Here is a 27,883-nt window from a genome sequence, read left to right on the forward strand (position 1 = left end):
TGCTTTGCTTTAGATGTGCCCCTTGAAGGCAGCATATTGATTCTGTGTTTTAAACTTATTTGGAAAAACTTTGTTTTAATTTGTTAGGATAAACCATTTAAATTTATTATCAGAACTGATATGTTTTGTCTAACTGTGCTATCTTGGGTTATGCTTCCTTGCTTGCTTGCTTTCTCTCCTTCTTTCCTTCTTTTTCAGGTTTCTATGCCACTTCCTCTGTTTTCTGTCATTTGTTCTTTGGGTTGATTTTATCTTCTGCTGATCTGGAAGATATCAACCCTGTTTTAAGTTCTGTCGGTACTAAGTGCATATCTTCTATTGGTTTTGTTTCTCTGGAGGGCCCTGACTAATACACCCACTTTTATGTTTGAACTATTTTATTAAACACTGTTTTATAGAATAACTTCCTCATTTTAAAATTTTGATTAACTTCACAGTCATCTCAAATATGTCTTCAAGTAATTTTTAAAACAAAAAGCATATGTATAATGTATTTTCTGAGCCATTATATATTTTAAAAATGTCTTTATGTTGCCTTTGCATATGAACAAAACTTGAATGGATATAGAGTTCCTGTATCACAATTTTATCACTTTAAAATTCTGCAGAAAAGATTTCATTGTAAACTGATATTTACTACTATGAAAGAGAATTCTAAAGTCTGTCTGACTTTTGTTTCATAATTAACATGTTTTATTTCAAAAAGATTATTTTAAAATTATTTTTCTTTATCCTTAAAATTGAAAAATTTTGCCAATATATGGTTTTCTCTGCATTAATGTTGTTTGTAACACAGTAAGTCTTTTCAACCACCATACTTAGTGCTAGGGTTTCTTCTTTCTGCTCAGAAAAGTGTTTTTTTAACAATTTTTATATGTGATTTTTGCTTGTGATATCTGCTCTGTTCCCTACCTCTGTTGGGAAAATGGAACAATTTGGTCGGAGTCCCCTCGCCTTGGAGCTGGTTTAGGGGCGGTTTGGGAAATCATTGTATGTGTGTGGGTGGAGTAAGTGTGCCTGCAAGGCAGCACCACTTTGGCCAGTGTTTTACTGCCTCAGGTGCCCATACTGTGTGGCCATGTTTTTCCAGACCTGCAGTTTCCAAGGACCGTGTGGCCAGTTACCTAGCTAATAGACCTGCATGAAGGGGTCTGGTGACATAGCCTGGCATGTGAAGGGTTTGTGACCCAGTCTGTCAATGGGCTTGAAGGGTCCAGGAGCTCCAGACCGAGCCCTAGCTCAACCATGGGCCCAGTCAGTACAGGATTACCAGCAGGTAAAAGAGCTGTGACAATTAGCGTGGTCACCTAGCTTTACAATTGGTGTCACAAACAGGACTAAGAGCTAGACAACTGGTGCCATGAGCAGGATATGTGACATCAGACTTAGCATTAGCCTCATAGTAGCCAGACAAATTGGCGTAGTTGGCAGGATTACACCAGACTAATTGGCATAGTCAGCAGGGTTACACCACATTTGGCATAGCCTGTGACAGGACTCTGAGCAGATACAGGAGCCAACAGCCCTTGGAAGAAGGAGGAAATGTGGCTATTTGTGAATATGCTGTGCCCTCTGGCCACCTTTCCGTTGACCAGGACCTGGTTGCTGCACACTGCACTGCAAGGCAGCATAGACCAGGTACTATGGCAGAAAATCCCTTAGGAGGGGGAAGAAATGTGACTGTCTTTGAGCATGTGGTGCCCAGTGGCCACTTTTCTGCTGACTGGAGCCTGGCTGCTGCTCACTCTGCTGCAAGTTGATCAAGATTTGAAGCGGAAAGCAGAGTTGTTCACGGATGATGTGAAGCTACTGGCAGAATCGAGGCAGAAAGCAGAGTCGTTGGAAGCACAGATAAATGTCTTGGAGGACAACGTGTGGAGACTGGCCACTCCTGCTCCTCACACCAGGGAAGACAACCAACCCAATGGTGAGTTGGGGGAAACTGTGCATCTCCAGGCATGACCTGTTGTGCATGAGAAATTGAAGCACAAGCAGCCTATGGGACTGGACGGATAAGTGGTCTGCGACCCATAGGTGACCCAGTTCACTACCTATGTCCCGTATACCCAGGTTGAGCTGGTTGAGTTGCATAGACAGTTCAGGCAGAAACATGGGGAGACCTTGGCTGCTTGGCTGTTGTAGTTATGGGACCTAGGGGTGGATAGTGTAATGTGCTCTGGTGAGGAGGTAGAGAAATTGGCCTCCATCACCATGCACCCATCCCTGAGACAACAGCTGCAAAATAGCCACAGATATGCACCTGGGTGAGGTAATCACTCCTTGATGGACTGGGTGAATGCAGCTGCCTGAACCGTGTGGGCAAATGCTGGAGAACTGCTCAAGATTGTTAGTAAATGACAAACATATGCTGAGCTGGTCCAAATCATTTGAGAGCTGGGGATGCGGTAGTACATGTTTAATGTGAACACTCGTGGCCCAGATGATGAAAATTTTACAGACAGCATGAGAGACATAGTGCTGCAAAATGCCCTGCCAATGTCCTTTGGGTCACTGATGGCCATGCTGGCCCCATACATTGCTCATCCTATACATGAGGTAACAACCATGATAGCCAGCTTGGGTGAAGTAGAGGATAGCAGACAAGCAAAATGGGTCCGGAAGGTGGCTAAGACCAAACCCCCAAGAAATGTTCAGGATGTTATCCCAAAGGGACCAAGCAAGACTAGCCATAAACAGATGTGGCTTGACTTGCTTGCAGCAGGGGTTGATAAAAAGAAAATTGACTGGCAGCCAAATGCAGTTCTGTTTGCCTTGTGGCAGCAATTGTGCCCTGAATAGCGTTTCACCAAACGTCAGAAAACAGGTAGCAAGGTATGCTCAGTGGATTTAAAGGACTTTTTGGTTGCTCCCGAGGAGGTGGATGAAGTGTTCCATTCTGATTAGGGAGCAGGCCAAGGTACTTGTCTTTTGGGAGCAGGCGAGGACCAGAGGCCTTATGTTGAATTGGCAATATATTGGTCAAGGACAAATGTGCAGCATGTTTTGGCATTGGTGGATACAGGTGCAGAATGCAGCCTGATACATGGCGATCCAGATAAGTTTCCAAGGGTCACAGTTCATATAGATGGCTATGGAGGACATACTACTGAGGTCAAAGCTGTGTCATTGCCATTGGGCATAGGAAGATTACCTCCTCACGTATAAGTATACAGTATATACAGTATATATATATACAGCTGTAGCTGAATACATCTTGGGTATGGATGTACTTTATGGTTTGCACCTGCAAACAACAGTTGGAGAGTTTCGGCTGTGAATATGGACAGTAAAGCCTGTGATATGAGGATATGCTAAACACGACCCACAGGTGTTACCTAAGCCAAGACATGTAGTTAATATAAAGCAGTATTGCCTACCACAAGGACATGCAGAGATAAGTGCTATTATATTGGAATTAGAGAAAGTTGGCATTATTCGTTCGGCTCAGAGCCCCTTTAATGCTCTGGTATGGCCAGTGAAAAAGCCTGATGGTAACTGGAGAATGACTGTAGATTATCGAGAACTGAACAAACTAGTGCCTCCTTTGCATGCAGCTGTGCCTTCAGTTCATGACTTGATGGATTAGCTGATGACTCAGCCAGAGACTTATCATTATGTGTTGGACCTTGCAAATGCTTTTTTCTCCATTCCAATCTCAGCTGATAGCCAAGATCAGTTCCCTTCACATGGAAAGGAAGACAGTGGACCTTTCAAGTATTGCCCCAAGGTTATCTGTGTAGCCCAACCATATGTCATGGTTTGGTGGCTGGGGACCTAACCAAGTGGACTAGGCCCAGCACGGTTACAATGTTTCACTACATTGATGATGTGTTACTAACCTCTGATTCTCTTGCAGATTTAACCCAGGCAGCTCCAATGCTGCTAAGTCATTTGGAACAACGTGGGTGAACACAGCCAAAGTGCAAGGACCTGGGCTGTCAGTCAAATTCCTGGGAGTGGTCTGATCGGGTAAGACGAGGGTCATCCCAGAAGCTATTATAGATAAGATACAGGCATACCCTTGACCCACAACTGTAGCTCAGTTACAGACGTATTTGGGACTTTTGGAGTATTGGAGAGCTTTTGTACCCCATATGGCCCAAATGGCATGCCCACTATATGCATTGACAAAGAAAGGAGCCCTCTGGGATTGGACTGAGGAAGTAGAACAAGCTTATTGGGCTACAAAAGGGCAATACAGCACGTACAAGCTTTACAAGTGGCCAACCCCACTAAGCCAATTGAGTTAGACGTACATATAACCCAGGAGAGGTTAGGATGGGGTTTGTGGCAGAGACAAGATCTATTCCACACACCTGTAGAATTCTGGTCTCAGCTCTGGAAGGGCACTGAAGTGCACTACACCCTAATAGAAAAGCAGTTAGCAGCTGTGTATTCTGCCTTGATAGCCACTGAAGCCATCACAGGAACTGCCAAAGTCCTAGTAAGGATGACACACCCCATAATAGGTTTGCTGCGCGTGCGGACAACCAGTCCTAAAATGGGTGTAGCTCAGACTCCCACTCTGTCTAAATGGTGAGCATATATAGAACAAAGGAGCACTGTGTCAATGAGTCCTCTGTCCAAAGAGTTGCAAACTGTGCTAGGCCCAGTAGAGGATATGGAGGAAACTTTGACACAACCGTTACCCATGGAGGTGGAGGCTACACCTTTCCATGAGGGACAGGGACCTATCACAGAGAAAGCTTGGTATACAGGTGACTCTAGCATGGGACCTTCAGCATTGTGGACAGCTGTTGTGTCCAGCCCTTAACAGATACCATGTGGTATGAAAATGGCATAGGGAAAAGCAGTCAATGGGCTGAATTGAGAGCAGTATGGATGGTGATAAAGAATGAGCCTGAGCCATTAACCATCTGTACTGACAGCTGGGCTGTGTACAATGGTTTAACCCTATGGATTTCTACTTGGAAGTATCACCGGTGGATGGTAGGCCACCATCCCCTGTGGGGACAAGCCATGTGGCAAGAGTTATGGGAATTGGGGCATGAGAAAGAAGTAACTCTTTTCCATGTCACAGGACACTTCCCCTTAGCCAGTCCAGAAAATGATGAAGCTGATGCTTTGGCTAAGTGTTCAGGCTGCAGGCACTACACCAGAGTTGCATGATCAATGTGCTGGCCTGCTGAATATGCATTGAACTGCCCATCGGTATGACTGCAGGATTTGCATGGAGGATCACACCAATGGTTACTACTAACCGGATATATGCAGCTGACAGTTAAAAGGACAGAACTGCAAGGCTTAAGGAGTGTTAAATGGATAATAGGTTATGTAAATGTAAGGGCCACTTATCCTCACTAAGGGAACACTGCAGAAGATTCTGAACATGAAGATTGTATGGCAAGGGACCCTGAAGGGGTGGATTGTTGGGAAAATGAAACAATTTGGTCAGGGTCCCCTTGCCTTGGAGCCAGTTTAGGGGTGGTTCGGAAAATATTGTATGTGTGTGGATGGCATAAGTGTGCCTGCAAGACGGCGCTGCTTTGGCTGGTGTTTTACTGCCTTGGGTGCCCACACTGTGTGGCCATGTTTTTCCAGACCTGCCACTTCCAAGTACTGTGTGGTCGGTTACCCAGCTTATAGACCTGCGTGAAGGGGTCTGGTGACCCAGCCTGGCATGGAGGGGTCTGGTAACCCAGCCTGGCATGTGAAGGGTTTGTGACCCAGTCTGTGAATGGGCTTGAGGGGTCTGGGAGCTCCAGACCCAGCCCTAGCTCAACCATGGGCCCAGTCAGTGCAGGATTACTGGCAGGTAAAAGAGCCATGACAATTAGTGTAGTTGCCCAGCTTTACAATTGGCATCACAAACGGGACTAAGAGCTAGACAGTTGGTGCTGTGAGCAGGATACGTGACATCAGCCTTAGCATTAGCCTCACAGTAGCCCTTGTCATAGCCAGACAACCTCTAATTCTTAATATGGATCACTGTTCTCTATCCTTTATACCTATTATCTTCTCTACCATATTTTTTTCATGCTTTAGAATGAAAGCATCACTAATTTATTTTTCTTGAAAAAAGTTCTTTCAAGGAAGACCTCCAGATACTTTCTTGACTGGCAAGAGAATCCGCATAGTTAGGTTAATAGTAAAAAGATTGACAAGGTCATAGTAAGTGAGTTAATTATCAGAGACTGGTGACAAATTCAACCTCCTATGATAATGTACTTTCTAAAAGTAGGGCTGAGCCAGTGGCGCACTTGGTAGAGTGCTGCGCTGGGAGCGCAGCAACGCTCCCGCCGCGGGTTCGGATCCTATATAGGACTGACCAGTGCACTCACTGGCTGAGTGCCGGTCACGAAAAAACGACAAAAAAAATAAATAAATAAAATAAAATAAAAAAATAAAAGTAAACAAATGCAGCTCTTCAAAACAAATTGCCTAAAACTATGTTTTTAGGCAAACATCTAGTCTCAAGTCTACCATATTTTTTGTCGTTCCCTTAACATTCTGCAAAACCTCAAGTAAGTCTGCCACATCACTGATTACATTTTCTGTTGTATCAAATCTGCTTTTATTGACTGCATTGTTTATTTTAATTCCATTGCATTTTTCAGTCCTTGACAATTTCCTCATCTCAGACAGCTGATTTTATCTCCAGCACATTTCTGTGTATTTCATACTAGTATTGTTAGGTTAATTTGTACTCTTCTGTTGACTTTCTGTGCCAATTCATAGACTCTTTCCTTGAATTTTAATGACTCTGCCAAGAAACTTTCCACAACATTCTCCTGGTTCTAGTAGTGGATCATTTTCAAAATATAAAATCCCTCTGAATCTGCAGAGAGAAAAATATTGATTTCTTATTTTCATTTTCTTTTTTTTAAAGTTCAAAATTATACTATTTTGAGTTATAACTGTCAATTTAATGCAGTTACACCATTTTCTCTTCTAAGAACCATCCCATAAAGAATGACATGGCAGAGAGAGATATTTAGGAAGACATTTCTAGGCAGAGCTGAAATTAAACTATCCTGCTGAAATTAAACTATCCTCCTAATACTATATTCTGTCTTTTTTTTTTTTTTTGCTGTAATATTTTATGTGAAGGTTCACAAAAATTAATCAACTGCCTTTATTAGGTAACTGAAATATCAATTTTACTGCCTCCAATAAAGAATCGATAATTACTTTTATAACATTAAGGCAATTAAAGTCACTTGTAAAGATCATATTAACTGAGACTTTTTTGCACTTAAAACTAATGCATTATAAACAAATACTAAACTTGAAAACATAATTCTAGTAAGTATAAGTGCAGTTACACCAAGAACAGATAAGAAAGTACAAGAAGCTCACTGGCTGTGCTACACCAAATGGATGAAAAAAACAAAATTGATCTTATATTGTATGCCTATATAACCAACTAACTAAATAAAACCCTGTCCTTTTTTTCTGCATGTAAGCTTAGACTTCTTACAGAAGTAACAGAATGTATCATTTCATTCACTTTAATAAGATAAACTCCTTAGAAAAAAGATTAAGAAGAGTCAATAATCAACTCCCAAATTTTATGCTTTTTTTTTTCTATTTCTATCAATTTCCTGACATATTTAACATTAGTAAAAAAAATCTTTTCAGTAAATTGAGCACTTGAGTCTATAAATGTCTTGAAAAACTCTGACAAGTTACATATATCCCATGTTGCTTTTGGTTTCTCATTTCTTTTTTGCTTCAACTCCCATGCAAGTTTCTTCTTTGTTCAAGCAGCCTGTGAATTTTCAGCCTCCTTTTTGGCTTTTACCAAGTTGTGGCAGGCAACTGCTATGGTAATTTTTACACCAAGCTCTTGAGCAGCTGGCTGGTTGCTGAGCTCCTCAGCCTTCTCAATATTCCACTCCTCAACAGCCTGATCTATCCTCTTTTCAAGGCCTCACTTGTCAATTTTTTTCTTTTTAACAGGAGGTTCAAATCTATCATTGACTTCAAAATGCTGAGTAAGCTCCTTCCACTGTGTTTCATTGAAGACTGTTCACTACGAGATTCTTTTTCATTCTTCAATTTATCTTTTCTGGAGCATTTTTGTTTCTTCCCTCTGAATCTTAAGCTTGAGATTTTCTGTTCATATTTTTTTTATGCAATTCTTGAAATTTATTCAACATATTTAAGGGAATTCCAGAAGGACACACTTCATATGCATTTACATTTGCCTCTGTTTCAGTTTTTGGTCCATCTATTAGGAAATCTGAGATGTCTGTTTTTCTAATGGTCCCATCTTCCTTACCTTCCTGTAAGCTAAGTCAGAGTTCTCTAATGTGGCTTCATCTTCAGAATCAAATTCAACATCACTTTTGTTTAAACTGGGAGGGAGCAGCCCACTCCACATCTTTTCTTCTTTTAAGGACCTCCTTGCAGGTCTAAAGAAATCAGATCCTGATTTTTGCGGTTTGGGTCCAGGCTTGCATGTTGTTGGCTCTCTGAAACATCCTCACCAAAATATTCTCTTGGCTTTTTAAGAGGAAGGACTCTGGCACCTAACTGCTCCAATTTGAATCCTGACTTTGTCACCTACTCATGGTTTGAGGAAATCATCTAACATCTCTGACCCTCAGTTTCTTTGTCAATAAGAACGTGGCCACCCAGCAACCATTGTAGCATCCTGTCAACCTTCGTTTTCTTTTTAAGAGCACACATTCAAGTTTTTTACTTTTCTCTCTCCAATTCCATTGAATAAAGAACATTTTTTTTCCCCAATCCATGTAAATGCCAACAGTCAGAGTCTGTAACTTGTCCATGATCCTTCCTCAGTGTCTTCTTTGGAGTTAATAGAACTCGTTTCTTGTGCTATTTCTGGGAGTCAGCTTGGCGTGCAAGTTTACTACTTAAATCTTCATATCTTACAGGCTTGAGTTGGGGTCTTCTCAGACCCAGACCGCCAATTTCTTTGACCCTCTCATCCCACAGAATACACAAAATCAACAGTACAAAGCTTTCCTAATTTCTACCCTACCTACTTGCTTTTTCTTTCAGGACTGCATTTCTCCGTACACAATAGGCTACTATTGCTCTCACTACCCCTCTGTTTAATGTGATCAACCAAACTCCGTATATCCTTTTTTTAAAATTCAATTTTATTTATATTTATTTTTGTGGGGTACAGTGTGTTGTTTCAATACATGCATATCCTGCCCCATGATTCACTTAGGGTAGATACCATAGTTTTGTCCCCATTAGTTTACCCCTAATCTTTATCTCTACCCCACCCCTCCCAGCCTCTGGTAACCATTATTCTACTCTCTAGTTGTTTTTTTTTTTTTAACACACAAATATTAACATCCTTATTGCAAAAAGAACTCTTAAAAATGAATTCGAAAAATCTAAGCAGAAATTTGGTGAAGGACATGAGCAAATAAATCACATACACCAAAGAAACATACATGTTTAATAAGTATATTCTAGGATCTAGTTGCAGGTGCGGGTGGGGCTGGCATGGCCCCATCTCAGGATCCTGGGCATCAGCTGGTTCCACTGCTGACCTGGATGTGCGGTGGCAGGGGTGGGGCTGAAGCCCACAGCCCCTATCTCTCAGGACCCCTGGGCAGCCATCAGGTTTGCTCCGTTGCTGGCCTGGATGGCCAAAACTCCATATATCCCGTTGCTATGGTCTAAATATTAGTGTCCCCCAAAATTCATGAGTTGGAACCTAATACCCAATGTGATAGTATTAAGAGGTGGGGCCTTCTGGCAAGTGACTAAGTCATGAGAGCTCTGCCCTGATGAATTAGATTAGTGCCCATATTAAACAGGTTGAAGAGAGCAGCCTTGCCTCCTTCCAGCATGTGAGGACACAGCAACAAGGCAGCACATATGGAGCAGAGAGTGAGCCCTCACTGGACACCAAATCTGTTGGCACCTTGATCTTGGACTTCCCAACCTCCAGAACTGTGGGCAATAAATTTCTACTGTTTATAAATTATCCAGTCAAAGTTATTTTGTTATGGAAGCCCCCAAAGATTAAGAAACCTGTCTTGTTTCTAAATGAATATATAAAGGTTACAGTTTCAAAATGGATATACAAAGGCAGGTACTAGTGGAACAAGAAGGAGGTTGGGCTGAGGATAAGGACAAAGTAATGCCTGGGTTGTAAAGAGACAGCCCTCCCCATTTTTTATCTACTGGTACAGAACCTAATTTTTTAAAAAAACAGGGGAGCAGATAGTAGGTATATTTCATTTCAAGAGGAAAAAGAATAAAAAACCAACAAAACAAAACCACTCAACGCTGGTCATGAATTGTGAATGTGAATTGTAAGTTGTGATTAATCTTTGGATAACCTTTAAAAAAAAACTGTTAGGCTTAGTTTTCACTGTTATGAATTTTCATCCTTTTCTGTCTTCATAAATATCTTTATGAGGAGTTGAGTTGCTGAAACAGTATCTATTAGCTAGATACCATTTAAATTTGAAACTCTTGCTCAATAAAGTAATACGGAAAAATTAATTTATTTCTTTTCCTTCTTCTTAATATTGCTGTTCTTGTTGTTGCAGAGCAATATAATAGCAACCACTTGAGTGTTTGTTATCAGGCAGGTACTGTGGTGAGTATATTACATAAATGTTTTCTAATTTTCATAATACTGTAAGCTAATCACTACTAATCTCACTTTCCATAAAGAAACTGAAGTTAAGTAACTTGCCCAAATCCTAGTGCTAATACACTGTAGCACAAAGGCTCACAATCAGATGGCTCTGACTCTGAGCCCCATCCTCTGTCTTGCAAGACGATGCCTTGCCCAGCAAAGGATCCAATGGTCATATGAACACAGCTACCACCACTCCAATTAAACTTCTTCCCACATGTAAACTTTGGCATGATAAGCTTTTCTATACAACATCCTGCACAAATTACCAACAAATCTCACTGGTAATATATATGGGAGAAAAGGAGGCAACAATTGATGATACAAATAATTAGGTAAATCAACACAGTTTTTGATCCAGCATTAATGACTGCAGAGAGATATGTTAGATCTAAGTCTCTAGTGCTGCTTCTGATTGTAAAGAGATAGTTTTTTTTTTTTCAAAGCATTACGTCATTAAATGAGTTATTTCCTGCATTCAACTTCCTTCAGCAGGATTTAAGCTTGTTGATAAAAAGATGCTGTTTGAGGAGTAGAGTTTAGTATCCACATCCTTTCAGTTAAAACCCAGATTTAGAGTTATTGAGAACAAATGATTGTCATCTCTATAAAACTATAAATTAGATTATTCTTTAAAGTAATTGATTTTAAAAGACCAGCTCTTTAACTCTTTACCACTTCTCTGTAACTACTTTTTAAAAGAAATCTGAACTCTAAACAACACCTACAGTGTGGTTGTAAGAGTTTAAATTCCAACCTGAAATATGCCATTAAAGTGCTTTACAAAAAGGAGGCTGGGAAAATTATTCTACTTAAAATGAGTACAAGCATATGTTGTTCTGAATCACAGTTGTTTACAGTGTGGTAGGTCTTTAGAGACAAAAGTAATCTTAATGTGTTAAAACTTCTTTTATCCATGACAAAACTATAATCCAGAGGGGTCAAACACATATAGGAATAAAATAGGGGATATCACTACAGACTCTGCAAACATCAAAAAGTATTGAGGAAATACTACCAACAACTCTACAAACATAAATTTGGCAACTTAGATGAAATGGATCAATTCCTTGAAAAATGCAAATTACTACAACTTATCCAGTATGAAATAAATACTTTGGATAGCCCTATAACTATTAACAAAATTGAATTTGTAATTTTGAAACTTCCAAAAATGAAATCTCCAAGCCCAGAGGGTTTCACTGGAGAGTTCTACCAAATATTGAAAGAAGAATTAGCACCAATTCCCCACAATTTCTTTCAGAAAATAGAAGAATAAATTCTTCTTAATTTATTTTGTGAAGCTAGCATTACCTTGATATCAAAACCAGACAATGACATTACAAAAAAACTATAGACCAATATCTTTTACGAGTACAGATGTGAAAATTTCAGCAAATGCAAGGATACTTCAAGACATTCATGGAAAGATTCATATTATCTTTCAATTCAATTTTTCCATGAGCTTTTTGAAATACCTAATAGATTCAGCAATATCTAAAAAGATTATACACCATTGCCGAGTGGGATTTATTTCTGGGATGCTAGGTTGCTTTGATATTTAAAAATCAATCAATGTAATCCATTACATAAAAATCAAAAAAGAAAAATCACATAATCATATCAATTGATGAAGGATTTGCCAAATTTTAACACCCTTTTATGACAAAAGCTCTCAGATAAATAGGAATAGAGGAAAACTTTTTCAACTTGATAAAGAGCATCTACTTTTTAAAAAGCTACAATTACCATTATACTTGAAGGTGAAAGTTTGAATGCCTTCTCCTTAAGATTGGGAGCAAGGCAGAGATCCCACTTTCATCACTCTTATTCAACATAGTGCTACAAGTTCTGGACAATGCAGTTATGCTAGAAAAGGAAATAAGTGTCATAAAGACCAAAAAGGAAGAAATAAAATTGTCCCGTTTGTAGATCATGTGATTGTTTACATAGAAAATCCCAAAAAAACCTACAAAAAGAACTTGATCTACTAAGTAAGTTCAGCAGTGTACAGGATACACATTTAAAAACCAATTGTAGGGGAGCACAGAAGATTTTGGGGGCAGTGAAACTATACTGTATGATATTATAATGGTGAATACATGTCATTAAATATTTGTCCAAACCCATAGAATGTATAACACCAAGAATGAATTCCAATGTAAACCGTAGACTTTAGGTGATCATGATGTATCAAGTTTCATCAATTGTAACAAATGTACCACTCTGGTCAGGGATGCTGATAATGGAGGAGGCTATGCATGTGTGGGGCTAGGGGTCTTATGGGAAAGTCTGCACCTTCCTCTCAATTTTGCCTTGAATCTAAATCTGCTCTAAAGAAAACAAAGGCTTTAAAAAAATCAGTTGTATTTCTATATACCAGCAATGAACACACGGACACTAAAATGGAAAATATACTATTTACATTCACTTAAAAACTGCAATGTTTAAGAGTAAATCTAATAAAACATGCAGAAGACTTATATGCTGAAAACTACAAAATACTAATGAAAGAAGTCAAAAAAGATCTAAATAAATGGAGAGACACTGTGTTCATGGATTGGAAAACTGAACATAGTTAATATGTCGATTTTCCCCAAGTTGATATACAGGCTTAATGCAATTTCTATTAAAATCCCAGCAAGAATTTTTAGCAGATAGAGACAAAATTATTTGAAAATATAATGAAGGGAGCTGGCCACTTAGCTCAGCTGGTTAGAGCACAGCCTTATAATACCAAAGTCACAGGTTTGGAGCCTCCTTCAGGCCAGCTGCTCAAAAAAACAAAAACCCACAAATTGACCCATAAAATATAACAAAAAGACAGAGGAACTAGAATAGCAACAAAAAAAGAACAAAATTGTTCTCTCTCTCTCTCTCTCTCTCTCTCTCTATATATATATATATATATATATATATATATGGAAAGGCAAAGAAATTAGAATTAATATAGTTAAAACAATTTTGAAAAAGAAGAATAAGTGGGAGGAAACCATGTACACAATTCAAGACCTTTTATAGCTATGGTAATCAAGACTGTGAGTTATCCGCAGGGGAATAGACATACAGATCAATAGGACAGAATAGAAAACCCAGAAAAAATGCACAGAAATATGCCCGGCTGATTTTTGACAGAAGTTCACTAGCAACTTCATAGAGGAGAGATAAACTTTTCAATAAATGGTGCTGGAATAATTAGACATCCACAGGTGGAAAAAAAGAACCTCGACCTGAGTTAAACATTAACTCAAAATGGATCATAGACTTAAAGGTAAACTATGAAACTTAAATAAATAAATAAATAAAAAGGAGAAAAAATATTTGGGCTCTAGGGCTAGCAAAGAGTTCTTAGACTTGACACCAAAAACACAGTCCATGAAAGGAAAAAACGATACATTTGACTTCTTCAAAATTTAAAACTTTTGCTCTCAAAACACTCAGTTTAGAGGATTAAAAAATCAAGGTATAGCCTGGGAGAATATATTTGCAAACCACATAGTCAACAAACGGCTAGCATCTAGAACACATAAAGAACTCTCAAAACTCAGTGTAGACATATGAACAATCCAATTAGAAAATGGACAGAAGTCAAGAACTGAAGGGTGGCCTGGTGGCTCACTTGGGACAGCGTGGTGCTAAAAACACCAAGGTCAAGGGTTCAGGTCCCCATATTCGCCAGCTGCCAAAAAAAAAAAAAAAATCATGAACTGAATTTTCACTGAAAAAGATAAAAAGATGAAAGTACATGCAAATATATACAATTTTATTAGCCTTTAAGGATGTACAAACTAAAATCAGAATGAAATATCACTGAACACCTATGAAAATGGCTAAAGTAAAAAATAGTGACTACGCCAAATGCTGGTGAGGATGTGAAGAAACTAGATCACTCAGGTATTGCTGGCTGGTATGTAAAATGGCACAATTACTCTGGAAAGCAGTTTAGCAGTTTTTAAAAAAATTAAATATGCAACTATCATACAATCTAGCAATTATACTCCTGGATATTTATCTCAGAGAAATGAAACTTTATGTTCACACAAACGCCTATACAAAGAATGTTTATAAAAGCTTTATTTGCATTAGCCAAAACCACATATCCTTCAATGCATGAATGGGTAAACAAACTGTGGAACATCCATACCACGGAATATTACTCAGCAATAAAAAGGAATGAACTATTGAAACACACAATCACCTAGATGAATATCCAGGGAATTATGCTGAATTAAAAAAAAAAATTCCAACAGGCTACATATTGTTTGACTCTATTTATATAAAATCCCTGATGTGACAAACTTACAGAAATGGGGGACATATTAGTGGTTTCTAGGGGTTAAGGAGGGATGGAGGAGCAAGAGAAGTGGGTGTATCTGTTAAAGAGCACAACATAAGGGATCCTTGTGATGATGAGAATGGTTTGTATCTTGACTGTATCAATGTTAATATCCTGGCCATAATATTGTACTACAGTTTTGAAAAATACTGCATTGGGGAAAACTGGGTAAAAGGTACACAAGATCTTTCTATATTCTCTCACAACTGCATGTGAATCCACAATTATGTCAAAATAAAAAGTAGAATTTTTAAAAAGAACAATAAGGAAATATAATGAACAACTTTATGACTATAAATTCAATAACTTAGATGAAATGGCAAATTCTTTGAAAGATATCAGCTGCCAAAATTCACTCAAGAGAAATAGCTAACCTGAAGAGTGCTGTATCAATGAAGGAAATTAAAATTTGCGCTGTAAAATCTTCTAAAAAAGCAAAGTCAAAGTCCAGAAGGCTTTACTGGTGAAGTCTATTAAAAATTTATGGAAAAAAAGATAACATTTCTACACAAACTCAAAATAAAATGAAGATGAGGGCATACTTTTTACCTCATTCTAAAATGAAAAATTACCCCAAACCAAAACTGGATAGGACATTACAAGAAAAGAAAACTATAGACCATTATCCTGTATCCTTCATGAAATAGATGCAAAATTCTGTACAAAATTTTAGCAAGTTGAATTTGAACAGTATATAAAAAATATACAATAAACAGCAGGATTAATCCTAAGAATTCAGGATTTATTTAACATTCAAAAATCAATGTATTTCAATATATTAATAAACTAAAAAAGATAAACTATATGACCATCTCAATTGATACAGAAAATGCATTAGACAAAATCCAACACATTCAGGATATTAAAAAAAAAAAATTTCTCAGCCAAGTTGGAATAGAAGGTAATTTCCTTATCCTGACATAGGGCATCTACAAAAACCTACAGCAAATATCATACTTAATTATGAAAGACTGAATGCTTTTCCCTTAAAAAGACAAAGATGTCTGTTCTCATCACATCTATTCAACATTATACTTGTGATTCTAACTAGTGCAATCAAGCAAGAAAAGTAACTGAAAGGCATCCAGGTTAAAAAAGAAGTAAAACAATTTTTATCCACCGATGGCATGATCATCTATCAAGAAAATCCAATGAAATCTACAAAACAAACCCTACTAGCACTAATAAGTGAGTTTATCAAAGTAGCAAGATAGAACATAAATAAATAAATAATTGTTTTATTTTTATATACTAGTGATGAAAAATTAAAGTTAAACATTAAAATTTTTAAATACCATTTAGGTAGTATTAAAAATATAAATACTTAGGGATAAATCTGGCAAAAGGTGTGAAAGTTCAAAACACTGAAAACTATAAAACATTGCTAGACATATATCTTGTTCACGGGGCAAAAGACTCATTATTATGATGCCAATTCTTCCCAAACTGACCTATTGATTTAATACAATTTAAATAAAAATTCTGACATACTTACGGTAGAAATTGATAAGCTAGTTCTAAAATTCACATGGCAATGCAAAGGACCTAGAATAGCCAAAACAAGTTTGAAAAAAGTGAACAAATTTGGAGGGCTAACAGTACCTGATTTCAAGACTTATGGTAAAGCTATAATAATCAAAGGTGATATTATCATGTAGATAGAAAAAAGATCAGTGGAACAAAATATAGTCTAGACATACAGAGACAACTGATTTTTGACAAGTTACATACTCGGTTCAGTAGAAAGAGGATAGTCTTTTCAACAAATGATGTTAGAACAATTGGATATCAATATTTCAAAAAGAGAAAGAAAAAACTTTAATCCATGTCTTGTACCACTGTATGCAAACTTAACTCAGAATGTATTAAAGATCAAATTTAAGTCCTCAAACTATAGAAGTTCTAGAAGAAAACATGCAACTAAATCTTTGTGACTTTGAGTTAGGCAAAGAGTTCTTGAATACAACACTGAATCCACAATGCTATAAAAACCTGATAAATTACACTTCACCAAAATTAAAACCTTCTCTTAAGTTCTCCAAAAGACAGTGAAAAGGCAAGCCACAGACTTGAAGAAAATATTTGCAAATCACATATCTGATCAAAGACTTTTATCCAAAATATAAAATCAGCTCTCAAAATTCAATAATGGGAAAATACAGGGGTTCGGATCCCTTTACTGGCCAGCCACCGTCCCCTGACCAAAAAACAACAAAAGCAGAAAAAAAAGAAAGAAAACAAATGACACATTAAAAATTAGCAAAGTATTTGAACGTGCATTTCACAAAATTGCAAATAAGCATATGAAAAGATGCTCATCATTATTAGACAATAGGGTAAATCAAAGTAAATCACAATGAGATTTACTCCACACATACCAATTAAAATGATTAAAATTAAAAAGGCTGACCATACCAAAAGCTGCAAGTGTATGGTGGAGCTAGAACTCCCATATGCTGCTGGTGGGAATATAAAATAATATAACCTCTTTGGGAGAACAGTTTGCAGTTTCTTTAAAAGTTATACATATACCAACCATATGCTCCAGCCATTTCACTACTAGATATTTCCCATGAGAAAAGAAAGTATATGTCTATACAAACAGTTACACATAAATGTTTTAGTAGTTTTATTTATATAGCCCCAAACTGGAAACAACCCAAGAGTCTTTCAACAGGAGAATAGATAAACAAATCAGGATATATCTGTACAATGGAATCCTACTCAACTATATAGTGGAATGAACTATTGATATACACAACAATGTGGATGTATCTTAAGATAATCATGAGGAATGAAAAAGACAGATAAAAAAAGAGTACATACTGTATGATTTCATTTATATGAAACTCCAGCAAATGCAAACTAATCTATAGTGACAGAATATGGACCAGTAACCACTGGTTAGAGATAGGAGAAGTGGGAATGAGGGACTACGTGGTTATGGTTTCATGGGTGTATACATATATCAAAATCTATCAACTTGTACACTTTAAATACATCCAGTTAATGTCAATTATAACACAGAAAGGCTTTTTTTTTAAAAAAAGAATGGGTGCATGACCCAATTCTAGCCAATGATAATCAGAAAAGGTTGCTGAAGGCTTCTGGGAAAGTTCTTTGATCTCAAAAATGAGCCATAAAGATCTGGCTGGTTAGCTCAGTTTTTAGGGCACAGTGTTAAGGATTCGGGTCCCCTTACTGGCCAGCTGCCAAGAAATAAAAATGAGTCATAAGACTCTCTCTTTCTGTTTCTTTCTCTCTGTCTCAACGTGAAAGAGAAAGTATGTTGACCATAGTATAGCTGGAAATCATCTTCTGACTAAGAGGAAAACTAACACAGTCAGAAAAGTAGAAACAAATGCCTCTGAGAGAAATAGAACCAAAGTTGTAATTGCATTGAATTTGAAATCCTCTTTATCTATGGATTTTCAATGATGTGACCTAATAATATTCCACAATGGTTGAATCATTTTGAGTCGGGATTCTATACCTTGCAGAGAAAATCATCCTAACAAAGATAAATATATTCTCATTTGAGAACCATATTAACAATTTATTACATGCCATTGGAATGGAACTCTATTCCTAGTACTTAAATTACTTTTAAAAATGCAGTAAAAAGCTGACCTGTATATCTACTGAAAAACTATCAGTAAAACTGATATGTATATCTGTGCATATCTACTGTGTGTAAGGCTTATAAGTGCTATGATATAGGGGATCTCAGCTGTTTATGCTCTTTCTTCATCCCTCTTCCTTCTTTTAATAACCCCAATTCTCTTTTAGCAAACCACTGATCTAGCACTCTTAATTCATGTCTTTCAGATGAGACAGACCCTCCTTGTCACTAAGAGTAGACCCATGATTCAAAGGGCATTGTGAAAAGATGGGCAACTGAGCCCAGGTCCCTGAAATTCCCCTTCCAGCCCCCTCTCAACTACTTCAAACAAGAAAAAAGTTGGAGTAGGTAAGCAGGGGCACCTGAAAGGTGCACTTAAGGTCATTAGCTCCAGGATCTCTGAAATGAAAGAGACACTCTCACTCTTCTCTGTTTTGAGTGCCATGGAGAGGTCCAAAACAAAGGTCTGGATTTTATGGCTCCCAGTGAAAGTCAGACCAAGGAAACCTATGAACTCCTTTTAAAAAGAGCCACACATGCTTGTTTATGTGTATTCTTGCAAAGATTGGCCTAATCCACCTGCTGACAGGTAATATAGAGGAGAGCTTTACCCATGAGATGATTTGCTCCTAGTCCCTGAGGCTAAGGCAAGAGTATTTACTTGTACCTAGGAAGATCTGGGAGAAGAGAGACTTTCTTCCAAAGCTTCAGCTGGGTGTTGACAGATTGTCATTTGGTTCACTGCCAGCCCACAAGAGCAAAAACTTTCCTCCTGGCAGGTTTGCCACCGCATAAAAGACCCTAACTACTTGGTCTGTAATTATAGGTCAGTATATACAGAGCCTGAGGTCTGAACAGGAAATGGAAAATAACAACTTGCCCTAGTAGTACCAGCAAGCCAGAGAGGAAAACAAAGATAAACACTTCAAACAGGTGTTTCATTGAAATAGAACTTTTGGAAGAGTCAGATGAAAACTTTTAAAAAATGTAATAAATTCACTCAAGAAGATATAATTAAAGGTTAAGAGCTTAACAGTTAAATAAATGATAGATGCTACAACTAAAGAAAAATTATTTTAAAAATATGTAATAACTTCATGTGTTTTTGACAGTATGTCCCTCCTGACTAAAATAACCAAAATGAAATAACTGATAGAAATAACTGAAATGCTGAATAACTTATTTTAAAAGTTAACATGTTGCTTAGCTCGCAAGACAGCCAGGAACTTATTTATTTCCAAGACTGAAGACTGGAAAGAAATAACTGAGAAACTGACTGTCTTAGCCTGTTTTGTGTTGCTATAGCTGAATACTACAGACTGGCTAACTTTTACAGAAAGAAATTTATTTCTCACAGTCTGGAGGCTGGGAAGTCTAACATCAAAATGCTGGCATCTGGTGAGGGACTGCTTACTGTGTCATCCCATGGCAGAATGTGGAAGGGCAAAAGAGCACTCATATGGGAGTAGGGAAGGGGCTGAACTGATCCTTTTTATCAGGAACCCACTCCCATAATAACGGCATTAATGGCAGAGACCTCATGAAAAAAAATCAACTTTTAAAGTGATTTAACCACCTCTCAACACTGTTGCATTGGGGATTAAGTTTCCAACACATGAACTTTGGAGAACACATTCAAACCACAATTTTGCCTATCTAGGCCTTGTCACTGGGTAGAAAGAGAAGAAATTCTCACCTGTGAATTAATAACCACTCAAACTATATATAGTGATCAAAAGCACTTAAGTAAAAAATTTAATTTATAGTGTTCCAAAGCTAATAGTACACCTACAGTAGAGGTAAAAATAAATACAAATATTCTTCAGAGTACTCAATTTCAACCCAACCTTCAAAGAATTTCCAAAAATAAAGTTTAAAAAAATGTAAGCAATTTATTATTTATAACTGAGTCAATGTATTAAACAGCATAGGAAATGTAGCTGGAAAGAGAATTGGTGAACTAGAAGATAAACCTAAAGAAATTATCCTGAATGCAATCCAAAGAGATAATGATATAAGAGATGTTAAGAGACCCAGAGGTTTGAGTAAGAAGGTCTAACATATACCTGATTTAAATTCCAAGATAAAAGACTAGAGAAAATGGAGGAGAGACAATATTGCAAAAGATAAAGAACTAGAAAATTTCCAGAACTGTTGGAAGATATCAAATCTTGAGATCCATGTGGCCATATAAAACCCAACAAAATCCAAGTAGGGCATGCAAAAGTAGAACATGTCTAGATATGTCACAAAAAAAACTGTAAAGAAAAAAATTAGAAAAGCAGCATTTAGGTTGATCCAGGCTAACTTCATAACAGCAACGATGAACTGAGTGAAATCTTTAATAGGTAATGAAAAAATAACTCCTAATGTAAAATTACACATTCAGTGGATCAGTCTCTTAGGAACAATAACAACATATAGATACTTAAAACCAAATGATACTAAAGGAAATTCTAAAGTATAAGATTTGCTATTTGAATATGCCCAGATTGCACTATTTAAAAAAGAAATGATTTGAATTGACAGTATTACTAACTTAGATATAATTGTACCTTATTCTAGAGGTTGAAGGACTGGTTTTGTTATTTTATATAATGACATTTGAGCAGAGACCTGAAGGAAGTGAAGAAGTGAACTATGTGCATTGTAGGGGAAGGGTGTTCCAAGCACAGAAAACAGCACGTGCATGGGCTTCAGGACAGTGGAGAGGAAGCAGTATGCTTGGTGTATTCGAGGAGCATCAGGAGACCTTCTCTGAAACAGAGAGAGTAACCAGCAGGATGGTAAAAGATGAAATCAGAAGCAACTTTGAATTTTGACTTTGGTAGTTGCATTGAATGATCGAGAAAGCCATTGGAGGATTTTGACTTGAGAAGTGACTTGATCTTACCAGGTGAGATGCTTTAGAAATAATTTAGGTTCAAATTACCAAAAGTTATTCTTCCATGGATTTAAGTAATCTGGTCTGTTTGTAGCCTTCTGCTGATCCAGTTTGATATAAGGATGGAATTTAAGAGGGAGTAGATAGCACACATGTCTCCCCCATTTATAATTCTCATCTAAGCTACTTTCAAAAGGAGTGGGATTGCTGAGTGTCTAAGGTAATACTCTGAGATGAGGCCTACAATGTGTGTTCTCCAGCTCTTCCGCCACGTGGTGATGTACCCAGGCATTACTTCATTCTATGTTTCAGAGCCTCCTTCTGTCCTTGTCAGCTACAGAATGAGCCTGCATGTACCAAGATACAATGACTGCCTAAATGCTTGTTTTTGTAATAGTTAGTTTTGGATTTGCATTCTGTTCTGGATGCCCTGCATTTGTCCTTCAGATCCACTTTCCACCCCACTCGATCCTGCTTTGTGCTTCTGGCTTCCATTTGAGCCCTATTAATGGGAAACACTGGAGATATAAATGGTGGGGAGAGAGATTGGGTATAACTGGCTCCCTTCCTGCCATGGGGTGAGTTGTCAGTGACTGGTTTCTTTACTGAAATGCCCAGCTCCTTTCTTAATTCCTTCTCCTACAAGTTCTTACTCGGTTCCAGCATCCATTCTTTCTACTTGCTTTTTCAGACCTAGGGCTAATTAAGTCTCCCTGTTCTTGTTAGTCCTGGGGTAACCTCTGCCAGGTTTCCCTTAAATCGCCACACACTCCTATAAATAATCCCTTCCTTAAATCTCCTTCATTATTCTCCTGAAGGTGCCATCTGTTTTGTGTCCATTCTGATACACAGAGTAAGTTCAACCAATTATATTTACCAATGTTGCCTTTTTTTATATGCTTTACTTTAAAATTTATTTTATGACATTATATTTTAAATGTGGACTCAATAAATATTTATCCAATACATTACAATTCACTACAATGAGCTAAGTGCAATGTCCTAGCTACTAGAGAACCAAATAAGAAGAGGATCTTAGGCAACTTTAGGGTTCAGAAAAGACTCCTTTGAAAAGATGACATTTGAGCAGAGCCCTAACAAGTAAGCAGGACTTGGCCACCTCACAGTCAGGGCAGCCCCTTTCTACTCAGGAATTGTGGGTCCCACTGTGCTACAGCCTCAGGACCATCTGGGTTAGCTGCTCACACAGCTTTACCCTAAAATTTCTTCAGGGCTCCCCTACCTCAGCAGATGTAAGGACATCTACCTAATACTGCCAATTTCCCCAAAACTCTCACAGTTCTCCTTAACAACAGCCTCCTCCATCAGGGAAGAGGTAAATCTGCTATCCAGGCCATTTTCTGTTTGCAAAGAAAGCCCCCTCCTGCACTTGAGTGCCGAGACTGGTGTTAGGAACAGTTCTCCTCACAAGAAAACCTCATCCAAATGGATCCAGAGTATTACTAATAAATATAGATTCCTCAGATTATGGCTAACATTTGTTGGACTTTCACATCTAAGTACATTACATAGATTTAATCCTCTTGAAACAGCCCCATTTTAAGTTAAGGAAAGTGAGTTCTTATTTCTACTCTATTACTAGGGACTCTGGGGAAATTACAAGCTTCTCTGACCTTAGTTTCCTCATCTGGGAAATGGGAATAACAGAATTGTTATAAAGACTTAAAAGACATAATGCAGGTATAACTCCCAGCACTCGGTGACAGTAAGTGCAAGGTAAATGTTTAGCTTAGAAATTTAAAGAGGTATTGACAAGCATCTTTAAATATTTGAAGGACTATTTTATAAATAAGTGAGTGAAGTTATCTTTTTTACTCGACAGAACAGAATTGGAAACAACAGCACAAGTTATAAAGAAACAGATTTGGTCTCAATAGGAAAAGAATCTTTCACAGTAACCTCCTCAATAATGGAAAAGATCAATTTATGACATGGTGAACTCTTAAGTCAGTCACTGGAATTATTCACTGGCCCTGGGATACTGTACAAGGAACTCCTGCTTTGGGTATGAAGTTGAGTTTCAAGGTCTTTAAATTTCCTTCTACCTCTATTAAAGTTTCTATAATTCAAAAAATTGGCTTCCAGAAGACAAATTAGTAACTTCAGAGTTAAAATATCTCCTTCCAAAAGAAAATATTGGTCTCACAGAAAAAAAAAAAGTTTTCAGAAAGAATAGCTATATAATTTACTATAAGGGAAACACATGTAATTTTTCTCTAGTCTACAAAATTAAACATTTCTCGAATGTTTTCATTTACTGCCTAAGGAAGAATCATAATAGGGTAGAAATATTTTCTCATGTATGTACACACACACACACACACACACACACACACACATATGCACAAAAATATAGCTGTTAAGGCTTTGTAAGTTCTGTTAAAACAATTTCTTTACATTCAATGAGTGTAATCTTAAGGCACATTGGATACGAAGTTTTAAAAAACTGTTAAAACAGCTAAATAGTCAACAGATAAACACATTGCTTGATTTGCACTTCAACAAGTTCTGACAATACTCTCCTTAAGAGTTTTGCTGCCAATATGATGAATGGAGCTCTACTATAACAGATAAGATTATTACAGTGAGTTTTTTCAGATTTCTATAAAAGCTTGTCAGGAGATATATGTATGCAAAAGCATATTTATCCTATTAAAGAGAAATGTACAAGCATCAGACCATCACTCATGAACAGATTTGACAGCCAGATACAGAACCTTTCAGAAAACAGAAGGCCCCTCTATAAAAACAAGTAATTGGTGGCTATCTCAATGGGATGCCCATTAGACGGTCTGATTTGACTCAAAACAAATTTGTCGGCTTCTGGTTTACTGGGGACAGAGGATTTCCTGGACGAGGGACTATCTGTGCTAAAACTAAAACAGTCCCAGGAAAACTGGGATAAGTTGGTCATCTAGCTCTGTGTCCTCATGCAAATTAGTAAAAGATATCTCTCTGTTATGGGCTGATTGTGTCACCCCCAAAAAATTCACGTGTTGAAATCCCAACTCCATCAGAATGTACCTCTCATTGTCCAAATCTTCCTCCTACCTTTGATGGTACCTCAGTAGTCTTTACCTGTATTTGGAGATAGTTTCCTTAAAGAGGTAATTAAGTTAAAATGAGGTCATCAGGATAGTTCTGAATCTGACCGGTGTCATTATAAAAAGAGGAGATTCAGACACAGACATACACAGAAGGACAATCATGTGAGGACATGGAGAGGAAGGCCATCTGTGAGCCAAGGAGAGAGGCCTCTGAAGAAATCAACCCTGCTGACATCTTGTCCTTGAACTTCTAGCATACAGAACTGTGAGAAAATAAATTTCTGTTTATGCCAACCAGTCTGAAGTATTTTTTTTTATAGCAGCCCTAACAAACTAACACACTCTCTGCTGTGGTTTGAGTGTACCCCCAAGTTCATGTTGGAACTTAACCCCCAAAGTGGTGGTGGAAGGTGGGGCCTTTAAGAGGTGATTTAATTGTGAGAACTGTGCTCTTCTGAATAGGTTGATCCATTCATGGAGTAATGGGTGTGGTTCTGATGGCTTTAAGTAGAGAAAGTGAAAAGACTAGCTCTCCTGCTCAGCCCATTCTCACCATGTGACACGCTGGTTGCCACAGGACCCTGTGGAGAGTTCCAACCCAAATAAGGTGCTCACTAGGTGTGCCTCCTAGACCTTGGACTTCCCAGCCTCCAAAACTGTATGAAATAAACTTAATTTTCCTTATAAATTACCCTGTTTCAGGTATTCTGTTATAAGCAAGAAAAATAGTCTCTAATAGTTATTCTTAATTTTGGCTCAGTGTATTTCAGCTGATGATTAGAGCATAGTCTTCTGTTTCTCAGAGCTTCTCGTCTCTTTCCTCACTTTCACACAGGAAGATGTGAGCCTCCCCTTCTCCTAGATTATGACCTCCACACATCCACTTCTCCTCTCTTCTGGCTCCTTGTTCCTTCATTAATCTTTCTCTTATTAACTCTATTAACTCATTAAACTATCTCCCCACCTTTTCCAACTTCCTTTAACACTGGCATTCCATAAATGCTAGTCGATAAATGAAGAACCAAACTTCTCTTTCCTTCCTTCTTCTGACTCCAAATTCTTGGTGGAATTCTTTTGCATTTACTGTCCTCCCTTCCCCATTTCCCACTCACTTGTCTGCCCCCATAACCAGGTTCTCGGCTCTCATCATTATATTGAAGCTAACCTAAGAAGTAACACAGCTACTGCTATCAGTGCCATATGAGAATTAATAAAGTTCCCTTTTCTTCTGAGCAAAGTGAGCAGGATGAGCAGAGCGTGGACTGGTTTCTGTGCTTAGCTGGACAGCCATCCCCTGTGGCCATGCTTAGGATTTCATAATGACCAAATGCAACTGTCTTTTCTCATCCTCACCTTTAAGGAACTGTCTGCAGCATCTGACACTGTTGAGCACTCTCTGATCTTTGAAACTCTTCTCTGTTTGTCCAAGCCTTCCTCCTACCCTTGATGGTACCTCAGGAGCAGGAGTCTTTAAGCATCTCTCTCTCATGTCAACTGCAGAAATATAGTCTCTCTCTCTCTCTCTTTTTTTTTTTTTTTTTTTTGGTGAGTCAAGTAAAGCAGTGGGGGTGGAGAAGGAACAAAGAAATCAGTAACTGGTTGTGATCAATTAGTTTTAAATACCACTGCACTCAGACCTGCCAAGAAATAAATTCATTCATCAAGTCTCTGTCCTTGGCCCTCTTCTCGCCTAATTCTCTGGTCACTAATGTTTTAGAAACATTCTCATGACAACTACAGCATCTTTGCAGTTATCTCTTGATTTAGATCTCCAACCCTATGTCTCTCTGAGCATCAGACTTGAATTTCCAATTACGCATTAGTCATTGCCACGTGGACATCTCACTGAGCCTATCATACTTAACATTTCTAAAATTGAATGCAGCATATTCCCACAGATTCTTTCTCAGTTATAGTGTTACTGTTTTCATCATCCAGACTAGGAAACTCAGAGCTGTTTTATGAGTCTTCCTCTAACTCAAACTGCGTGAACAATCTGTAACTCAACTCAAGTCTATTTTGAGTTTAGTGAGGTCTTTCCATTCATCTTGGCTCCCATAGCTGAGAGCTGTGACTTGTGTTTTTAATCATGCTGAGGTGGCTTCATGACCCAAAGCAAGTTGTACCCTTTGCAGAGATACAATTCGCTCCCACTCTGTTCTCAACATGGGCCTTACAGTTTGCAAGGCTCAGGTGTAAGAGTCCATATTTGTGAATCCCTTTCACATACTGTGTAATTTTTCATTGTCACTGTACACACCACACAAATCTCAAAATTAGAATTCTCAGCACAACAGCATTTCCAACATTCAGCTTCATGAGAAGGGAAATTCGTGTGATTTCAAAGATTTGGTGACAAACACAACCCAACCTGTCTTTTTCACAATATTAATGCCTGAAATTCCACTTTTAGTTTTTTTTTTTTTTTTTTTTTTTATAGCTCAATAACAGCAAATACCTCTTCACATCTTAGGGTGGATGAATTTGTAACAAACTTTCCTGAAAGGAGGTTTGTACAGTGTGCAGAGAAAATGTTGGGCAACAAAGCAGGAACACAGGAAGGCTAACCGGTGAGCCAAAAAAGAATTAGCTGGGGACTTCTATAGTTTTGTCTGCTGTAGCGCATTGAATTGTGTCTCCAATAAAGCTATGTTCAAGTCCTAACCCCAGGTACCTGTGAACATGGTGTTTCCAAATAAGGTCTTTGCAAATGTAATCAAGGTAAGACGAGGTCATACTGGCTTACAGTGGGCTCTAAATCCAATGACTGGTGTCTTGATAAGAAAAAAGAGAGGGAGACTTAGATCCAGAAATACAGAGGAGATACAGAGAAGAAGGCCATTTGACAATGGAGGCACAGATTGGAGTGATGCAGCCTAGCCAAGGGATGCTAAGGACTGCTGGAGCCACCAGAAGTTAGGAAGAAGCAAAGGATTACTCTCTAGAAGCTTCAGAGGGAGCATGGCATTGATGGCATCTTGATTTCAGACCTCTAGCCTCCAGAACTGTGACAAAATTAATTCCTGTTGTTTTAAGCTATCCAGTTGGTGGTAATTTGTAATAGCAGTCCTAAGAAACTAATACTCCTGTGTAAAACACCACACTCAATTTTAAGTTCATTCTATGGGATCATTTTGAATTTGAAACCGAATTTAATAATTTTCACTAATGAACACTTTATTTTTGTTCCCCAGATATGAGTAAGTCCCATTGATTCTACTCCTGTAACAATACCATCTACCCATCATTTGGCAATGGGGCTGCCACTCCGCTCCCACCCCCACCCCCACCCACAGAATGAAGCGTGTGCATGCTCACACCCACCCCACAGAAGGAAGAAAACACTCTTTACACTTTTTTTTCCCCATGGGAG

General features: G+C 38.0%; 1 long non-coding RNA gene and 1 pseudogene across 1 annotated transcript; one reads left to right on the forward strand and one right to left on the reverse strand.

Annotated features, from left to right (window-relative positions):
• The first annotated feature begins 757 nt into the window (after positions 1-757).
• On the forward strand, positions 758-23,537 carry LOC134386529 (uncharacterized). Its single transcript, XR_010024466.1, has 3 exons — positions 758-1,927; positions 3,857-3,969; positions 23,286-23,537. It is a non-coding gene; the product is annotated as an uncharacterized LOC134386529 (long non-coding RNA).
• LOC134386527 (protein FAM204A-like) lies at positions 7,650-8,347 on the reverse strand (annotated as a pseudogene).
• Positions 23,538-27,883: the final 4,346 nt, after the last annotated feature.

This window comes from Cynocephalus volans, chromosome 9 (assembly GCF_027409185.1).
Source record: "Cynocephalus volans isolate mCynVol1 chromosome 9, mCynVol1.pri, whole genome shotgun sequence".
Classification (NCBI taxonomy): domain Eukaryota; kingdom Metazoa; phylum Chordata; class Mammalia; order Dermoptera; family Cynocephalidae; genus Cynocephalus; species Cynocephalus volans.